The following is a 19,530-nucleotide window of genomic DNA, read 5'->3' as shown; positions in this document are numbered from 1 at the left end:
ATTTAGATCGGAGGTGAGGAATGTGGGGCAGGGGGTACCACAGGGCTCGGCCATCAGCCCCATACTTTTCAACCTTTACCTTCGCCCTCTGGTCCATCTGATAAAATCATTCGGTATCTCAGCATTCAATTATGCTGATGATACCCAATTGGTCTTTTCACTGGAAGGAAATAACTGGGTCCCGTTGGAAACATTCCACCGCTGTATGTCAGCTACAGCTGACTGGCTCCGATCTAACCCCCTTCAGTTTAACAGCAAAAAAACGGAGGTGCTTTACTGTTCTTCTGATAAAATACCGCGCTCACTCCCCGACAACTTTTGGCCCGACCTTTCCTGAGACAGTGTCAGCCGCTGAGTCTGCACGTAATTTAGGGGTTACTTTTGGGCCTAACTTGCAGCTGGATATACACGTAAATAAGACCACGGCTATGTGCATGATGCTGTTGCGCATGCTCCGTAAAGTTTTGCCCCTTTTACCTGAACAGTCTAGACCAGAAGTAGTGCATGGGACCATCCTAAGTTGTTTAGACTATTGTAACGCTCTACTTCTGGAAGCCCCTAAAACTTTGCTATGCAAGCTGCAACGGGTGCAAAACATGGCGGCCAAGCTGGCCCTCTCTCGCCCTAACTTCAGCTCCTCCACCGCTCTCTTCGGGACTTACATTGGCTGCCAGTCCATTTACGTGTTCAGTACAAAGCTGCCTGCCTGGTGTTCAGGGCTTTGCACGGACATGGCCCGGTCCCACTGCAGAATATGTTTTCATGGTATTCGTCCGCGCGATGTCTACGCTCTTCTTCTGCGTGGTTGATGGTGGTACCGAGATTCCAGAGAGTGAGGATGGGTGGACGCTCGTTTAGTGTCGCAGCGGCTAAACTCTGGAATTCTCTGCCACTCCTTTTACGAGGTCAAAGGGACTTTCTACCATTTAAAAAAGCGTTGAAGACCCACTTGTTCCCTAGGGCAGTTTAAGATGTTGGTTCTGTTGCTGACAGTGATCTCAAGCACCAGGATGCCCTTGGGGTGACAGTAAAGCGCTATACAAATATACAATACATACATAGGAGTGTGTCACTAAGTGTGATGGTTTGATATCCAATCAAATGTAAATATTAAAATGGAAAATCACTCTAACAGAAGAAATGTATTCTTCAAGTACTAACACTAACTAGCTCAGAAGAGATTAGGTGTTAATCATAAACGCATAATTTACAGTTGGGAACCAAACCTCAACAAAGAGGTCAACTTAATGATATACAGGGTAGCCCAATACATTTTGCAAGCTCCATCGATTAGGAAAAGGTATTAAACATTCTGTGGCTAATATTGTGGCCCACTGTTTATTTAAACATCCAGACCCTTTCAAGGGCACCTTTCAGTATACCAGGGCGGTTTCTTTTCCATTGGAGAATTTCCTTGTCCAAACCACTACTAATTTTGGAAATTTTCCATCAACAGTCCTACAACGGATACAGGTTTGCTTAACAGGAGTAATTGTCCAATCGTATTCATGGTTGGTATGTGCTAAGCAAACGTTTGTGAATGCCTGCAGGTTTGTGAGTGTATACCAAAATTTCAAGGCATTCCATCCTGGAACGTCCAGCCCCTGTGTGCATCAGCGTAAATTAATTTACAAGTGAGAATTGTGTATTTTGCAAAAATACATTTACACTCTTACACCATGCCGTTTGAGCAATAATAAACTTAGGTGGGCTAATTGGCGATGTGAAGAATGCCCAACTTCTGTAATGTTATGTGCTCTTTTCTCGGAAATATATTGACGATCTTTTAACTGGTATTCTGTGTTACTCATCAAAAGTGCCCTCTTGTCTTCCAATTTGGTACTTCATTCAGTGCTTAATTTCTGTCACTGGTTGCACGTGGTGGGCCCCACATCATAAAGCTCATTTAAGAGTTGTGAGAGAGCACAGCTTAGAGCTCTGGTGTTAAGCTTGCGACCTCTGGCTTGTTGCTTGTGACCCCTGGTTTCGCCAAGGCCATGTTAGACAAATCCCAAGGGGAGTGGAAGTCCTGGATGTCAGCTTCAGTGCCCCACAAGATAGCATCACTGGTAAGAACTATTAAAACAGTACAGCACCGCTTTGAAAGTTTGATTCAGCCTGTGGTTTCATTTTTGAGTCAGCTGTCTTCACAGTGCATGCGCTGTAGTATTGACAACTGCAATTTCACAAGTGAGGTAAGTAAGGGTTAACTTTAAGACACACTCAGCAAAAAATCAAGGGAGAGGAACCGGAACGGATCTTCAAGGTATCAGGAAAGAATCTGGAAAGCATCTAAGGACATCTTAACCCCTTGCATGCTGCCGCGATTCTGCGCCTGTGCGGCACATTCCGATCGCTGGTGCGGTCATGACGGCCGGGACCCGTCATCAGCACACGAGCACTCTGTGCCATGATGGCTCCCGACCGTCATCAGCATGCAAGGGGTTAAAGGAGTCTGAAAAGCATTTGAGTCTCCAAAGGTGTCAACACTAAGTTATAACAAACAGGAATCTTCTTTGGCTACACCCCTTTGCACACATCATCAGGCCTTTATTGTCTTTCTCCATTTCTCATGTTGTAGACTGCAACAATTTCAAAATGTCCCATACCAAACATGGGAACAACATTATCTTCTCATGCACATACCAGGTTGAAGCATTGCTGAATAGGTCTTTCAGTTAAAGCTCTGGTCCTCCATGTTCTTTCATCAAGGTCTTCTTCTCAGGCTCTTTTTCTATCTCTAGTACAGTAATGCATTTATTCCAGAACTAAGAATGAGTGAGAATACCAGCAATACATTTCACATTAGCAGGAAATGGAAACCAGCATTTATGCAGCATGTTAAAATATAGAGCTAAATTGTCAAGTTAATATATTAGCAAGAGTTCACATTTAATATGTGTGTGCTCATTTAAACACCAAACAGTATGAATGATCAGTGCATTAAGTTCATGTTACATTAAGCAAACAACACATTTAAATTAAATATATGAAATAATAATGCACTCATTAAACAAACTTAATTCATATGAACACAAATGAGATTTCAAAACCCAAGGAGGGTTTTCGTTTCTACTCAAACATATAAATAGAAAATGAAAATTGATGTATTGAGGCACACATCATGTAAGTCGAATGAAATTTTTATAGTGAGTACATATCTAATAAGTATGGACGGTTTATTAATTTCTCATGAAATGTGGTTAAACAGACAGTTTAAGTAAATTTACTAGTCCTACAGTAAAAGCGCTTTAGTAATAATATCAAATGCATCACTTGTTTTAATATTGTTGGACCATATAAGAATCAGGTGCTAACTGCACATTCATGTCATGTTTCTGTTTTGAAGTTTGAAGTAATTGGGGCATATAAAGGATGGGCTCATTTGAGCTGCACCAACCCCCCTCTGATGGCGAATCAAGACATCACATCCAAATCTTACTAGATGGACAAATCACAATCCGGTTGTCTTCATCATCTTTCTCCTGGAATCCTCTAGAAATGTGATGTCATCTCAGTATTTGCTCTGTCTATATTCTACTTCTATCTCTGCTATTTTCTTTCAATTCCTTTCTTCACTTGTGCACATCTGTATCCCTTATAGATTACAAACAAGGATAATCCACAAAGAACAATTATCACTAAGGGTTTCAAAATGCTTCCAACAATTCCACTACCTAGGTTTCCAAACCATCTGCTTCCCACACACCTCTTGCTGTCACCCTTTCAAATCTTTGTTTAAGTCAGTAATGTTCTATATGTATTTCTGCAAGTCCTTACTCTCATCTGAAATGTAAGTGCAACATTGTTGAACTTTCAAAATCCTGCAGACTCCGCCCTCTTTTGCGAGAAGGACATCTAATGTAAGTTGATTCTGCAACCATTTCTGTATCTATAACTACATATCCCCCGGCTGTGCTAGTGAATAGCTTATCAACTACTATAGAAAGCGTTCTGATCTTCTGTGAGTGAGTATTATGCCAACAGATGTCACCTACAATTTCACTAGCACCTCTATTTGTCCTCACATGTTATTCCCTTGTTAAATCATCAAGTTGACCCACATGAAGAAAAACTATTCCCATGTAGGATGTTCCATACCAAATCTTGGGTAACCTGTAGAATGCCTTTTTCCGACAAATGTAATAAGCACTATTGAAAACAGGATCTGCTCTATCTAAGTATAATCCCCTATTCCCTCATACTGCAAAAGTATGATCACATTCACTATTGCCTATGACCATTGTGTCAATTGTGGACATTCTAATGATTATGCATAATATCCCTTTATGTTGCCAATCTGAAGTTAATGCAGCCATATTTTCCACTAGTCTGTACTCGCTTTCATCTTCAGCCCATTGTGGCACTTTTGAATGATTCATTGCTTTAGATAATATGTCTCTTCATCTGTCTACTAATGAAACTATGAATATCTTTTCCACACCTGTCAAGGACCAAGTTATATAATGTTTATGTACATAAGCTATATCTAATGTCATGGTGGGTCTAAAGCAATGTCCCACTATCTCAGGGTATTTAGCATCTGGCTGTCGATTCAAGTGCTTCAGCATTGGAACTACTGGAAAAACAAGTCATGATTCAAGTATTAGTATTGGAGATTACCCTTTCCATTGAATAGGCTCAACAAAGAGCAACAAGTAACTCCATATGTCAAGGGGAGATGATGATATGTAATTCCAGAAGCAACTGATACAGGCAATTGCATGCAAACATAGCAAACCCTAGCATCTATAGTGTCAACATATTCATGAAGTAATTTTGAATAAACATTCAATTAATAATCCCCTTTAGAGGTATCTACATGTTATTCTTTTTCATCTATTGCAGGTAGGCTGTTGTCTGTAGGAAGTGGTGTTTGAGGGACATGTAGTTTTAAGCTTCTCTATCTGTGAAGAATGGGGTAGGATCAAAATAAAAAGCAAAGCAATTAGCATTAATGTCATAACAACAAATACTCCTACACATAAGCGTCTACTTCTACTTCTGTTTGGGTTAGGCTCCATGAGTTCTGTTCGATGTCAGACCTTTTAACTAGAAGATTGCACCACAGTTCTTTTCGTTAGTTCAGACGTGGGCAAAGAGCAAACAAAGTTCAAATGTTTTTTCCAGTAAAATATATGTACAATGATCTGCATTAGACATCATTAGCCCCACTCCATGTTCTTCTAAAGGACAACCTTATGAGGCTTTAGCAGACTCTGGCCTTGGCACTCTTCCGTGTAGCTTGAGCAAATCTATAACGTTCTCTCTCAAATAAATGCTCAGTTCAAACTCACCAATGATCTATCTCTTTCATAATAAATGGACTCACTCTATTTAGTGGCAATGCAATTTCAAAACTCAGTTCAGCCACAAAGTTCAGTTCAAGTAGGCTCAATTTGATGCAGATTGTTAAAGCAAAAGGTGTAAAATGCTCTCACCCAGTCATTGACAGCTCGGTATGTCCGTTCAGGTGAGAATACCTATGACATGATACTTGAGCTTTCTTTAAATCTCCTTACTCTTGGCCCTTGTTCATCACTGCCTCTGAGGCCAGAACTTTCAGTATATTCTGGACTAGTGTGTGGCACATGCACTTCAGACAAACATCGTCTCTCTCTCCTGTCTTCTTGACCACCGGTCTCCAGGTACAACTGAAGTTAGTACTGCACTAGGCCCTTTGCCATTGTCTGTATTGGCACAGTCAGTACTAGGGGATGGGACCCTTCTGTACTGACTTAATCTGTTGACCCCCTTCAGTCCGAGCAAGTGCTGTCCCAGCTAATTGCTGATCCCCAACAGCTTGACTAATCAACTCCCTTTCTCTCACTGTAACTACTGGCACATTAGGAACAGGTGCTATTATATCATCAATGGGACAAGGGACTCTGTGAGTATGAGTAGCATGTACCCAGTTAGGCATAACTGTGCACTTCCCAGTTGTCATAGTGACCAGCATCACCTGGAAGGTGCCACTGCACCTAGGTTCCAAGCACAACTTGTTCATGTGCTTCTTCAGGAATACCCAGCTTCTGGGACTGAGATCGTGGCACTACTCCAGTTAAGGTGGGGATGCAGCCTCTCCAACCTGTTGAGAAACTGAATCCACCACACCAGCCAGTCCTTTCCAGTAATCAAGAATCATGCCATCTGTATTGTTCACAATCACATTTGCAGGCACAGCCATGATGATCTGATGGGAAAGACAATCCTGTCCTCGACTTTGAAGGACTGTATAGACTCATCAACACAAGAGGCAATGCATCAGGTCATTTCAGAGATGTCAAAAGCACACACTTTAGCCAGTCTTGATTCCAAAGTGCCATTGATTTGCTCCACGATTCCAGCAGCCTCTAGTTGGTAACTGCAGTGGAGCCTGTGATTGACTTGCAATGCGGCACACAACATCTTCAGGATCTCATTATTAAATGATTACCTTGGTTTGACTCCAGAGAAGTCGGGAAGCCAAAAAGTGAAATTGACTCACTTAACAACTTCCTATGTGAATTACTATTACTGCTGTTCTTCTGCCCATATTCTGCTGTTTGATACACAACACATCTGTGACACATCCTTCAGCAATCAGTCTAAATCTTGCATTAAACCATGTTTGCCTAAACAGGGGCACCATGGCATTTTTCCCTATATGTGCAGGTCCATGATAAGGTCTCACCATTCAAGGTAACAATCTATCGAGCAACACAGGTCTTCCATCTCCTGAAACCTCAATGGCATCCTCATTTCATTTGACACAACCTGCTTTAATCCAGACTTGCTGTTCTGCTTGTGACTTCTTTCTGTAATCTCTTAACTTCCTCAACTGCTGTCAACATCATATTGCAATTTATGGCATCTGATCTCTTATTTTTTTTATCTTCCCCGTTAAAGGTGGTGCAAGTATTTAGAGCGCAATATCTCACTTTTATGTCAGCATATTGTTACAAAGTATAATTGTAGTCACAAGGTAAATCCAAGTAGAGGTTTATTTATAAGTTACAAGATGAAAGTTGTAGGTTACAAGCTGATTGATGGTTGGTTCAAGATCAGTACATAGCTAGTTCATGGCCCTACCAGGAGCTGCATCTTCACAGCTCAGCCCACTCTCTCCAACAGTCATTCTTCCAGTCCACCAGGCACACCAACATTCCACACTGTCATCAGGCATTCTAAGGTTCCACACAAACACACAAGCATACTGGCTGAGCAGCTGTATATGCAAGCATAACACATATCTATTGCCCACTGTCACACAGTCAGTGCCGTTTCAATGGGTGGCACATTTAAAAACTGCAATCTGGGCTGGTTACTGTAAAGCCTGCAAGAGGTTATGAACACCCTCCGTTGCAAATTGGTGACCCCGAAGAGGTCATAAATCCACATTGGGACCATAACTGTTCAAAGTCGCTAACAACACCAAAGCCATACTGAGAATCAGGGATAATCGTCAATGTCAGCTGGTCTGAAACAGAGCATGCTTTAGTAAGAGCAATCAATTCAGCTACTTGTGCTGAAATTATCCTTCAAGCCAGTAGGCTTTGACCACACTTGAGACAGTACAAACTGCCTATGCAGTACAGACTGCATAGGCAGTTCTCATGTTTCTATCATGGTCTTGTAGGCAGGACCAGGTCTGGGTGAAGTAATTCACTCCACTTGTGGAGTTTGCAGAATTTGGGAACGCAGAGTTCTCGATACATTCCACCAGCAGAGATGTTTTCTGTTGGTGTACATGAAACTTGCTTTGGCATGCGCTGGCGAGCATGACGAGACTTGCTGGGCGAAAGTGAGCGCGCACAAAACATCGGCGGCTGCTAGCGCGGCTTCTGTCGCTTTTTCATGATGTTGGCGGGTGTGAGGGGCCACAGATGCACCTCAAGCAGATTCTCTACTTGAGAAGCAGCTAAATCTACTCAAGAAGACAGTTCTCCTCCAACAGACCAGGTTGTTTTTTTATGCAAGAAGCCTTATTTGTATTCCTTTTTTTCCCACAAGAAGGAAGTACACCAGAGACTCCAACTTCCTGTTCCTGTCATCAGGCTCCTTCCAGCACTTTGTCCATCTCCTGGTGTTATTTGTTTGATAGAGGGCAGGTACCAGCATCTATTTGTAAACATTTTTTAGTTTTTAAAATGTATTTTTTGCGGGTGGCCTGCAGCAACTGTAGGGGACTAGTTATATTTTTGGATGGAAATATTATTTTTTTGTAAAGGAACAGTTTTGCACAGTTCAGTGCATTTTCTCCCTGTTTGTTAAATGTTCAATATTTATTTATTTTAATATGTGGCCTAGTCTCTCAACAGGCCATCCAGTCAGTAGACTCAGGCCAGTACTAGTCATGGGTGCACAAAACAACTGTTTTTGTGGTATATGTAGTTTTAAACAATCCTTTAAGGCTGGGATGTCATTGGATTAAATTAAAATGTGGATTTCTTTTGTAATTCATGTTTTTTTGTGTCTACAAAAAGTGCATATGCTGTGTAATATCTGATTTCTTAGGATGATGTGTGGTGACCTCTTGTACATTTTTATAGCTCAGTTAAATTTTGTGTTTCACATTGCTGAATTAATTTTAGCGTTTTCTTCAGTGTTAACCGTGCATCATTTGTCTGGTGAGTGTGTGTGTGTGTTTCCCACAGCAAACAACAACAACAACAAAGGGGTTTATAAAGCGCTTGGTGACGCCATCACGGCGTGTCCCCGCGCTGTGGAAAGAAGTCAGGTGCATAGAAGGGAGTTACAGGGAAAACAGGTGAGTTTTTAATCTTTTCTTGAAGGCAGTCTCCGAATCCGCTAGTCTGATCTCCATAGGGAGAGCATTCCATTCCCTGGCGGCCATAACCCGAAAAGAGCGGCCACCCATTCTGGCCTTCCTGATACGAGGTACTGTGAGCAAGCCAGTTCCCCTGGAGCGAAGAGTTCTATTGGGCTCATAGGGAATGGCTAAGTCATTCATATAGGAAGGAGCCTTTTGGGAGATGATCCTATGGCACATTAGTAATGCTTTAAAGAGAATTCTCTTTTTTATGGGTAGCCAGTGGAGGGTATCTAAAGCAGGTTTGGATGGAGCTCTCTTGGGAAGTCTAAGGACTAGACGTGCTGCTGTGTTCTGCAGGACTTGAAGTCTCCTGATGTTATTTTGCGATGTTCCGAGCAGAAGCACATTCCCATAATCTATTCTGGAAGTAACGAGCGCCTGTGTCATAGTGCGCCTTGCTTCCAGAGGGAGGAGATCCAGGGTACGGTTAAGGGTCTTCAAGACCCCATAGCATTTACCAACCAACCTGTTCACGTGGCAGTCGTAGGAGAGTTTAGGGTCGACCCAAATCCCCAGATTTTTGGCTGCTTCACAGGGGGTGGGTAGTGGCCCCAGACATGAAGGCCACCATTCCTTGGTCCAGCTTGAATCCCTTCCTCCCATAACAAGAACCTCTGTTTTCGAGCCATTAAGCTTCAGGCAGTGTTGGGTCATCCAACCTGCCAGAGCTTGCATGCAGGATTTAAAGTTGTCTGGAGAGACAGAGGGGGCTTGGGATAGGGAGATGAGAAGTTGGGTATCGTCGGCATATGAGACTAATTCAATGCCGAACGATTGAACCACTTCAGCCAAAGGGGCCATATACAGGTTGAACAGGGTGGGGCTCAGGGCAGAGCCCTGAGGCACCCCCTGTTCCAAGGCAATGCTGTCAGAGAGAAAAGCACCTCTCTGAACCTGAAAGCAGCGGTTGGTGAGAAAAGCCTTCAGCCAGCCCAATGCTTCCTGGGTGACCCCGGCTTTGTTCAGACACTGTAGCAAGATGGAGTGTGCTACAGTGTCGAATGCCGCACTCAGGTCCAGCATTATGAGTGCCATGGTCTGTCCTGCATCTACACCTGCCCGTAGGGTTTCTGTCGCTCTCAGTAGGGCGGTTTCGGTAGAATAACCTGCCCTAAATCCTGATTGAGAGCCGTGAAAAGCACCATTTAATTCTAGATGGGCCATAAGTTGGCTATTAGCTATTTTCTCAGCCACCTTCGCTAAGTAAGGTAGCAGCGAGATGGGCCGGAGGTTTTCCAGAGTGTCCTGACTGATGTTGGGTTTTTTCTTTATCGGCAGCACAATAGCTTTTTTCCATTCCATAGGGAGGGTAGCCGTAGAGAAAGAAAGTTGGAGAATGTGCCTGAAGTGATACTCAAGGACCTCCAGACTGGCTGTAAGTATCCTGGGGGGGGCAGGGTCCCGGGGAGAGCCAGACTTAATGCTCCTGCAGATGCTGGTAAGAGCAGTAGTGTGAGGAACGGAAAAGCTGGTCAGGCATTTTTTAATATGGATGAGCTCCAGATTTTCAGTAAAGTCAGATCCTGATGGCAGGTCGGTGGAGAAATTCGAATAGATGGTAGTGATTTTATTGGCAAAGTATTTGGCAATATCATTGCATTTCGCCACCGAGTCATTAAGGGCATTGCTCTCGTTGGTGACTACCGAGATTTCCTTAAAAATTTTAAAAAGCTCCTTAGAGGAGTTTTCTGCTTCACCTATACGGGTCTTATAGTGTAGAGCTTTAGCGGAACGGATCAATTTATAATATCTTGCTTGCTCTTTTTTATAGTGGTCTTTTGCAGTGGGACAGAAATTGACACGCCAATCTCGTTCCACTTTTTTACAGGCGGTTTTAGCATCTTGAAGTTCAGGTGTAAACCATGGGGAAGGTTTCCTCAATTTCTTGTTGGTCACTGATCTACGGATGGGAGCAGTTTCATCAAGGGCAGTGAGGATAGTATTTTTTAGACAGGTATAGGCGGTCTCACAGTCGGAGCCTTTGGGGGGTCCAGCCAGTTCAAGCTTGTCAGCAAACGTATTAGGATTAAAATTTTTCCATTTGCGACAGCGATAGGTCTGCAGGTTTTCATTCTTGACTACAGTTTCAGTTGCTAATATGTGTAAGGGAATCACAAAATGGTCAGACCAAGGCACGGGAATAGGAGGAAGCACTTTTACTCCATTCCAGTTGCTAAATACTGGATCGAGCAGGTGACCCTGTCTATGAGTGGGGCTTTGATGTTTAAGATCTAGCTGCAGAGACAGTAATTCTGCTTGTATGCTGATGGCGTCTTTGTCCCCAGCATCATCAAAGTGTATATTCATATCACCTAGCACCAAAAGTCTAGATTTCCTTAAAGCAAGATGGGCTGTGGCCTCTATAAGGCTGCACGTAAAATCAAACAGTCTTCCCGGGGGTCTGTATAGAAGAATGCCAGATAGAGAATATTTAGGACTCACTATAATAGTGAAAGATCCAGCTTCGCAGTGATCAATATTCACCGGCGATAAAGAGCATTCCAAGGGGGCTCTGACGGCAATGGCTATTCCGCCTCCCCTACCATCCTGCCTATCGAGCCTGGCGAGGGAGTATCCTGGAGGCATCGCCTCGATGATATCGGGATCAGAGTGCTCACCAAGCCAGGTTTCGGTCAGAAATAGGATCTCAAGAGCTTCATCCTCAAGGAGGTGATAAATTTGGATGTTATGTTTGCTTAGAGATCGACAGTTAAGTAGTGCAGCTTTTAAAACACTTTTATGGGGGGTGTCAGACGAGCCGGTGCTAGGTGTAAAATGGCACACTGAACAATCGTGTACTGATAGCGCCTCCATAGAGTGTAAACAAGATGACATATGGGCAGGGCGTAGACTGAGCAGAGTATGTTTGTCATACCGTAATGGAGGGGGCTGTGGTTGACCAGGGTTTGTGGCCCCGCGCCCCGTACGGCCGCGGACGGGCGCAGACGGGCTTGACTTTGGCTCGACTTCGGCGCGCTTCCGGCGCGCCCGCTGCACGCGTCCGCTGCGCGGTCGCTGACCAATACACATTTATAGGCTGTAGGGGCAGCTAGAGCGCTGACCATCCGCCCGAGCCCGGAAGTGCTAGGCTCCTCCTCACCCTCCGCAAACAAACGCCCAGAAATGGACACGGCGGACCGGGGCGGGAGTCGGCAGATAGGTGAGTGCAGTTACAGTCCACAGAACAGTTTTAAACGTTTTTAAAAGAGGCTAGTGCCTAAACATTAAAAGACGCTGTAATCAGCGCTAAACACGAAGAGCTGTAAAAGTTGCCAGCGCGAGCGGAAAGAGCCTGCCACTGCCACCGGCAAGACTCCCTTCCACAACGCGACTGAACAAACAGGAAGTTTAAATGCAATTAGCCTACAGCGCAACTAGAGCGCTGACCATCCGCCCGAGCCCGGAAGTGCTAGGCTCCTCCTCACCCTCCGCAAACAAACGCCCAGAAATGGACGCGGCGGACGGGGGCGGGAGTCGACAGATAGGTGAGTGCAGTTACAGTCCACAGAACAGTTTTAAACGTTTTTAAAAGAGGCTAGTGCCTAAACATTAAAAGACGCTGTAATCAGCGCTAAACACGAAGAGCTGTAAAAGTTGCCAGCGCGAGCAGAAAGAGCCTGCCACTGCCACCGGCAAGACTCCCTTCCACAACGCGACTGAACAAACAGGAAGTTTAAATGCAATTAGCCTACAGCGCAACTAGAGCGCTGACCATCCGCCCGAGCCCGGAAGTGCTAGGCTCCTCCTCACCCTCCGCAAACAAACGCCCAGAAATGGACGCGGCGGACCGGGGCGGGAGTCGGCAGATAGGTGAGTGCAGTTAAAGTCCACAGAACAGTTTTAAACGTTTTTAAAAGAGGCTAGTGCCTAAACATTAAAAGACGCTGTAATCAGCGCTAAACACGAAGTGCTGTAAAAGTTGCCAGCGCGAGCGGAAAGAGCCTGCCACTGCCACCGGCAAGACTCCCTTCCACAACGCGACTGAACAAACAGGAAGTTTAAATGCAATTAGCCTACAGCGCAACTAGAGCGCTGACCATCCGCCCGAGCCCGGAAGTGCTAGGCTCCTCCTCACCCTCCGCAAACAAACGCCCAGAAATGGACGCGGCGGACCGGGGCGGGAGTCGGCAGATAGGTGAGTGCAGTTACCATTTGTCTTTGTTCTTCATGCCATGTGGCCAGGGGCTATTTAGTGAAGTGAGTGTCCATAGGCCTGCACGTGTTCTTTTTTGTGGCTATGTCTCCTTGCTTGCTGCTTGACATGTGGTCAGTGGCTATTTTGCGTAATCAGCCAGTGTGATGTTGCCATAGGCCTGCAGGTGTTCTTTGTTTTTGCCATGCCTCCTTGCTTGCTGCTTGACCATATGGTTGGCGGCCATTTTGTGTATTCAGCCAGTATGCTTTTGCCACAGGCCTGCCTGTGTGCTTCGTTGTGGCCATGCCTCCTTGCTTGCTGCTTGACCATGTGGTTAGTGGCCAATTTGTGTAACCAGACAGTGTGCTTTTGCCACAGGCCTGCATTTGTTATTTGTTGTGGCCATGCTTCCCTGCTGGTTGTTGTTTGACCATGTGGTTGATGGCCATTTTGTGTAGCCCACCTTTGTGCTTTTGCCATAGTCCTGAATGTGTTCTTTGTTGTGGCCCTGTTTCAATCCTTGCTGCCTCATCATGTGGTCAGTGGCCATTTTGGCAGCCAGCTTGTATTATTTTGTCACAGGCCTGCATGTGTTCTTTGTTGTGGCCATGCTTCTGTGCTTGCTGCATGACCATGTGGTTGGTGGCAATTTTGTGTAGCCAGTCAGTGTGCTTTTGCCGTAAGCCTGCATGTTTTCTTTGCTGTGGCCATGCCTACTTGCTTACTGCTTGACCATGTGGTTGGTGACCATTTGTGTAGCCAGCCATTGTGTTTTGTCATCGGGCTAAATGTGTTCTTTGTTGTTGCCAGGCCTCCTTCCTTGCTGGTTGAAAATGAGGTCAGTAGTCATTTTTGTGTAGCCAGCCAGTGTGCTTTGCCATAGGCCTGCATATGTCTTTTGGTGTGGTCTTGCTTCCTTGCTTGCTGTTATTGTATGGCCATGTGGTTGTGATGGAGCAAGGATTCGCAAGTAAGGCGACTTGCTTGACCTCATGAACCTCGAAATAATGTTAATTAACTAATCAACCTGTTTGTATTATTAATCTGCCCTTGTCCGACATTTTTGGGTGTCCGAGAGAAGCTTGCTTATGTGTCTATTATTATTAATACGCTTGCAACCTAAAATGGTCGCTGCTACGCGGAAATTTAGACTGTGCATGCATCGGTCATACCCATGTGATGTGACGTATTCGATGTCTTGGTGGGAAACTGTTTGCACTTGTGCAATAGAGCTAAGATGGCTGCTCTGTGTTCTCATATGCTTGAAGCTTGCATTGCTGCTTTTGCTAAGCTATTCGTTCTGCTTAATCCTAATGCTATAGTTTATTATAAAGTAATGGGAGTAGTGTAGAGATTCATGGTATAGAGTGAAATCATTTATTCTGTATTCTAAAACTGTTTCTTTTCCATTTCATGTTACACTTCGAAACCTGGCCTATCACATTACACTGTACTCCATCTTGAATGAGACTGCGTCTGCGCGAGATCCACGAGTCTCCAGAGCTGTGATCTTTGAATCCTAGCCAAGGAGCTGACTGACTGAGAAGATGCTCCTGGGAACTTTACCTAATGAACTCTAGACCAATATATTGTATTTGTAAATAGAACATTCATTGTTATGTGAAATGAAGACATCATGAGAACCCAAATTCAATGGGCGGGAACCTTAATTTGAATAAAAGACGGCAAATTCTGAAATATTAGGTGGTGTGATGACCTGTCCTTCTTTGTCCAATCAAAATTGGGGATCCTTACACTTACAACATTGGGGGTTGGTACACTGACCCGAAAAAGAGTATAGGTAGCGTAGGTTTAGCTAGAGAAATTGTCCGACTTGTCCGAATCGCTGACCTGTCACTGACCCAACGCACTCAATAGGTGACTGAAACAGAGAGCTGCGGAGCACTCTGTTGGGAGGTTCGAGAACCCAATCGGGGTTTTGGGAAGTGAGAGTGCTGGCGAAGCCCTTTGCTGATAAAAGTTATAACCCAATCGGGGTTTTGGCAGGTTCCTTGCAGAGAGGGAGTAGCGCAGCCGTTGCGACCGAAGCTGCGGGTGCTGATCTTAACCTTTGGTGGCCCGGTCCTGATCCGAATTCTGGGGTTATCCTGTCCTGACTGTCCATGTGCTGCCCCTGCTCGTCTACTGGCACTTAAGTCCTTGGGGTTCTTCCTGTCTTTTCCAACTGACCCGTGGCCAGGGTTGGTCTTCACTCTATCCTAGGTAAATATAAAGTCTGTGTGGGTGTTTGTAAATGAATTTGCATTTCCTTTTCTAAATTCACGAATATTGCAAAGCTTAATTGCATATGTTCCTTTTTCTTTCCCCATCCCTTGGTAAATGAGATTTTCATGTATTACTGTCTATTAGTGTGTTTCCCATTTTTGCCCACCTATAGTCAATGATAAATCGTTTTTATTTAGCATATGTTCCTTTTCTCACCCTCCCTTTTAGGAGATAAGCTGAATTTAATAGTATGTTCTAAATCTTCCCTTCCCTATAGTATTGAGCTAACTTTAAAATCTCGAGTTGCAATAAGTTCTTCTTTAAACTGCCATCTAAATTGCGAAAGTTTTTGGGTTTAGTATGTTCCTTTTTCTTTACCCTCCTTTAATCCATTTGTGAAAGATTGCGATCTGAAATTAGCATGTCCCTTGTTTTTATCTTCCCTTTATTTCAAGTTCCGAAATGATTAACATACTCTATCTTGTTCATAGCTATACGCTGTTTATAGTTTTGATTATAGATAGTCTCATCGCTTTTAATCTTCTGCTCATGACATATGATGATGATGATGATTAGATAAAAATTTGAACCTACCCAGAGTCTGTGGTTATTTCATTCTTACAAAAAAAATGTTATAAATGTTTTGAGTGCCTATCTTTAAACTCAACTCCCTAATCCAATGTGTTTTGGTTCCTAGTATCTTCATTGCTAGGTCGTAGGTATAGGAATTAGAGATAAAATCACAAATATACTGATAGTAGAGCGTGAGTTACCTAAATAATGTTAAGGTGTGCGGTTAAAATTATGGGCCCAGGTGAGTATTAGTAAAATTTCCTAGCTGGGTGACATGCGCGCTCTATCAGTTGTGGCCGCGTTTTGTAGGCAGTTAGTGTTCTTTTGCCAAAGGCCTGCATGGGTTCTTTGTTGTGGCCATGCCTCTTTGTTTGTTGTCGTTGGTTTACTATGTGGCCGTGGGCTATTTTGGGCAGCCATCCTTTTATCCAGTTTTTAAAGGAAGCTTGATAGAAGAGGACTATGCCTTTTTTTTGTATTTGTTCATTTTTCTACTTTTCCCTGATATCAGTTTAATATTATGCTTGAGGATCATTGCAGTATTTGTAGTTTGACAGTTTTTATATGCTTTTTGCTTCCCAATAGGTTTCTCATAGTCCCCTATTACGCCAGCAATACATTATTGTTGTTTTTTTTTTTTAATTTACATATTTAATTTTAATGTTAAAATGTTATCTAATTACATTTTTTTTAAAACATTTTTTCTATTATGTTAATGTTTCTATTTTATCTTTTTACATATTCTCACCAACTATCCACCACCTGCCTGCCATGGGCACACAGCCGCACAACATCATTTAGTTTTCCTCTGCACCTCTCTGACTCTACAGGTGTCTCCCTTAGATGCACATAAAGCAAACAGTTACATCTTATGTTGTTATCCTGATTGGAAATTAAATATTATACTCTGATGGTGTAGGTTGACTTTGAAATGCACTGTTGTTGTTAATTATTTAGGATTATAATGATAACTTAAGTAACCACTCTAAATTATATTGCCTGTACTAATTCAAACTGCAACAATGCTACATTTCACTAAATGTTTCTCTTGCTTGTTTGCTTTTAGACAAAAGACATCATCCACAGTACTGCCAGACAGACACATGAGTCCTCCAATCTCTTCTGCTTGTGCACTGCCAACTGACAGCTGCAAGACGGCCCCAAAGAAAGGTGCAGCCAAGAAAGTGGCCAGTGGGGAGGAGTAGAAGCAGCATATTTCCACTACTGGCGTGCAGGTTGGAACCTTTTTTGGCAAACTTGTGCCTGCCTCACCAGCCTCCAAAAGCTGGGAGCAGCACACATTGCAAGAAAGTGGAGAACAATCAGCTGAAGCCAGCAATGGATCTTACTGAATTAGGAGCAGAACAGGAGGTTGGGCTTAGTGCTGGGCAAGAGCCTCCTCTTTTACAACCATTGGCTTCCAGTTCTACAGCAAGAATAAGGAAGGGCACTCCACCATCTTCTCAAGCCCCACTTCTGATGATCTGGACATGGATTCAACCCTGTCTGAGTCTGAGACATGCCAGGAGAGGCTCAGGAAAAGAAAAGTTCCTGAAAGACTTACAATTATGGAAAGGGGCGAGGATGACAAGGCAGTTATTGTGGAAGCTGGTACAGTAGGGACCAACATTACCCCTCCTATTCAACCAGCTTCAAGGGATGTGCCAGTGACACCACAACCTCCTGCACTAGGTCCCATATTTGTATAGCCACGCTGAGGCCTGCGTCCACCACTAGCTCAATAGAAGTTTGCACTGCAGAGATTCATCCATCGACACACCCTCCTACCTCAGGTTTTTCAGGCATTGGCAGTGGCAACAGTGGCCCACTTAAAAGGTATGCTTTCCCAGTTTGTGACTTCTTTGCGGCTAGCAAGCAGGAGGCCAACATTGCAAAATGCTCCATATGCAACGCTAGTGTTCATCAAGGTAAGCTTGGTCAAGAGACCCATTTGAAAAAACACCACACACTCTGCTGGGAGGTGCACCATTGTCAAATTTCTGCATGTGTTGATGGTCAAGGTGATGTGAGAGGAGGATCATCTCCAGAGCCTCCAATCACAGTGGGAGGTGTAGGTGATGAGGAAGAACAGGGTGACATCTTTATGAAAAGCAGCCCCTGTCCCCAGCAGTGCACCAATATCATTCACCTTAGCAACCTCTCAATGGCACAAGCCAGATGTAGACACCACGGCAACATCACACAATGATTGTCCCAAGATGCACATTTAGTCCTTCCTCTTAGTCCTCTCTGGAAGTCACCTGCGTCAGTGGCACATCAAACAAAAAAAATCCAGGCTACTATTATGACATGTTTAGGCAGAAGGGACCCTACATATGGCACTTTTGTACAACTGGAAGCTGGCTAAAATGTTAACACTGGACGTCCTACCTTTGTGGTAGGAGTGTTTTTTAGAGTTTGTGGTTGTCATCTGCCCGAAATGGAAGACTCCAAGCATTATTTATGCCCCGAAATAAGCTCTGGCTGGCATTGAAGGAGATGGGGATGCCCCTGTAAATATTTGTCATTAGTTGTTCCCCATTATGTGGACAACCATGCCAGGGTGCGATGAGGTGGCCAGAGCCAAGTCTCAGATCCCATTAACATTAACAGAGGGGTCCATCAAGGCTGTGGTCTGGCCCCCTACGCTATTTTCATTATATATCAACCAAGTTGCCGACTTTCTAGCCAGAACCCCATTGTTGCCCCATCATTAAGGAATAAGAAGATTGCAACGCTTCTGTTTGCTGATGATATCTCCTTGTTTCAAAAACACCTAGAGGTCTCCAAATGTTATTAAAGCAATTCAAGGCTTTTTGTGATGAGAGAGGCATAGAAATAAATACTACTAAAACAAAACTGCTGAATCATCACAAATCATTCAAAGGATGTGTATGTATGTATGTATGTATAGGCATTTATATAGCGCACTACTTACCCGTAGGGTCCCAAGGCGCTTCGACCGCTGCGAAACCCTTCCTGGCTTCCCTGAGAGATGGTCCCTTCATGGGTATCTCCAGGGTGAGACCAGGCATCCCCGGCGGTCTGGTGGGGCCGTTAGTGAAGATGAGGCAAGCTAATGCCCAGAGTTACCGAGTGTGATCGCTGATCAGAGTGGGCACCGAGGCGAGAGAATTATCGAGTCCGCTGACCCTGGTCCAGAAACCTGCCGCGCCGGGAATCGAACCCTGGTCCCGGGCCGTCCTCTGCTCTCGGGTCTGCCGCCTCTAACCAGTGATGTCTCACTCTAAATAACATTCCCCATAAGCGGGTGAGTAGTTCTAAATATGTGGGTGATAAATTGGCAGAAGCAACATCTAACTAAGGCTAACCTAAAGTTTAAGCACATAGTTGGAGCCCTGAGGAAGGAACACTCTTGCTCGCTCACCAAACCGGTTACACCAACCCTAGATATCTACAAAATCAAGGCCGTAAGCTGTGCCCTCTATGGGGCTGAGTTGTGGGGCTTTGAGAAAGTAGATGATCTTACCGTTACAGAGTATGAGTCCATTAGGAACATAGTATCACTTCCATCAAGTATACCACTTTTCCCTTTCAATCTGTACATGGGGGTCAAATCTGTAAAAGATTTAGCAAAACTCCATCAGCTCCTCTTCTGGCAGAGATTGGTTTCGACCCCCGAACTATTCTCATACGCCTCAACTCTCAATGAAGTTTGCACTCTAGACACATTCAAGAAGATAGGTTGCATTAAAAACATCAATAACCTACTTGATAGCATCTGGGGGTAGCTCTAGCAGCCTAGAACTGCCTGTAAATA

Source organism: Lissotriton vulgaris, chromosome 3_1, assembly GCF_964263255.1.
Source record: "Lissotriton vulgaris chromosome 3_1, aLisVul1.2, whole genome shotgun sequence".
NCBI classification, from domain to species: Eukaryota; Metazoa; Chordata; class Amphibia; order Caudata; family Salamandridae; genus Lissotriton; species Lissotriton vulgaris.
The sequence above is the reverse complement of the archived record's forward strand: the minus strand, read 5'-3'. Positions refer to the sequence as shown.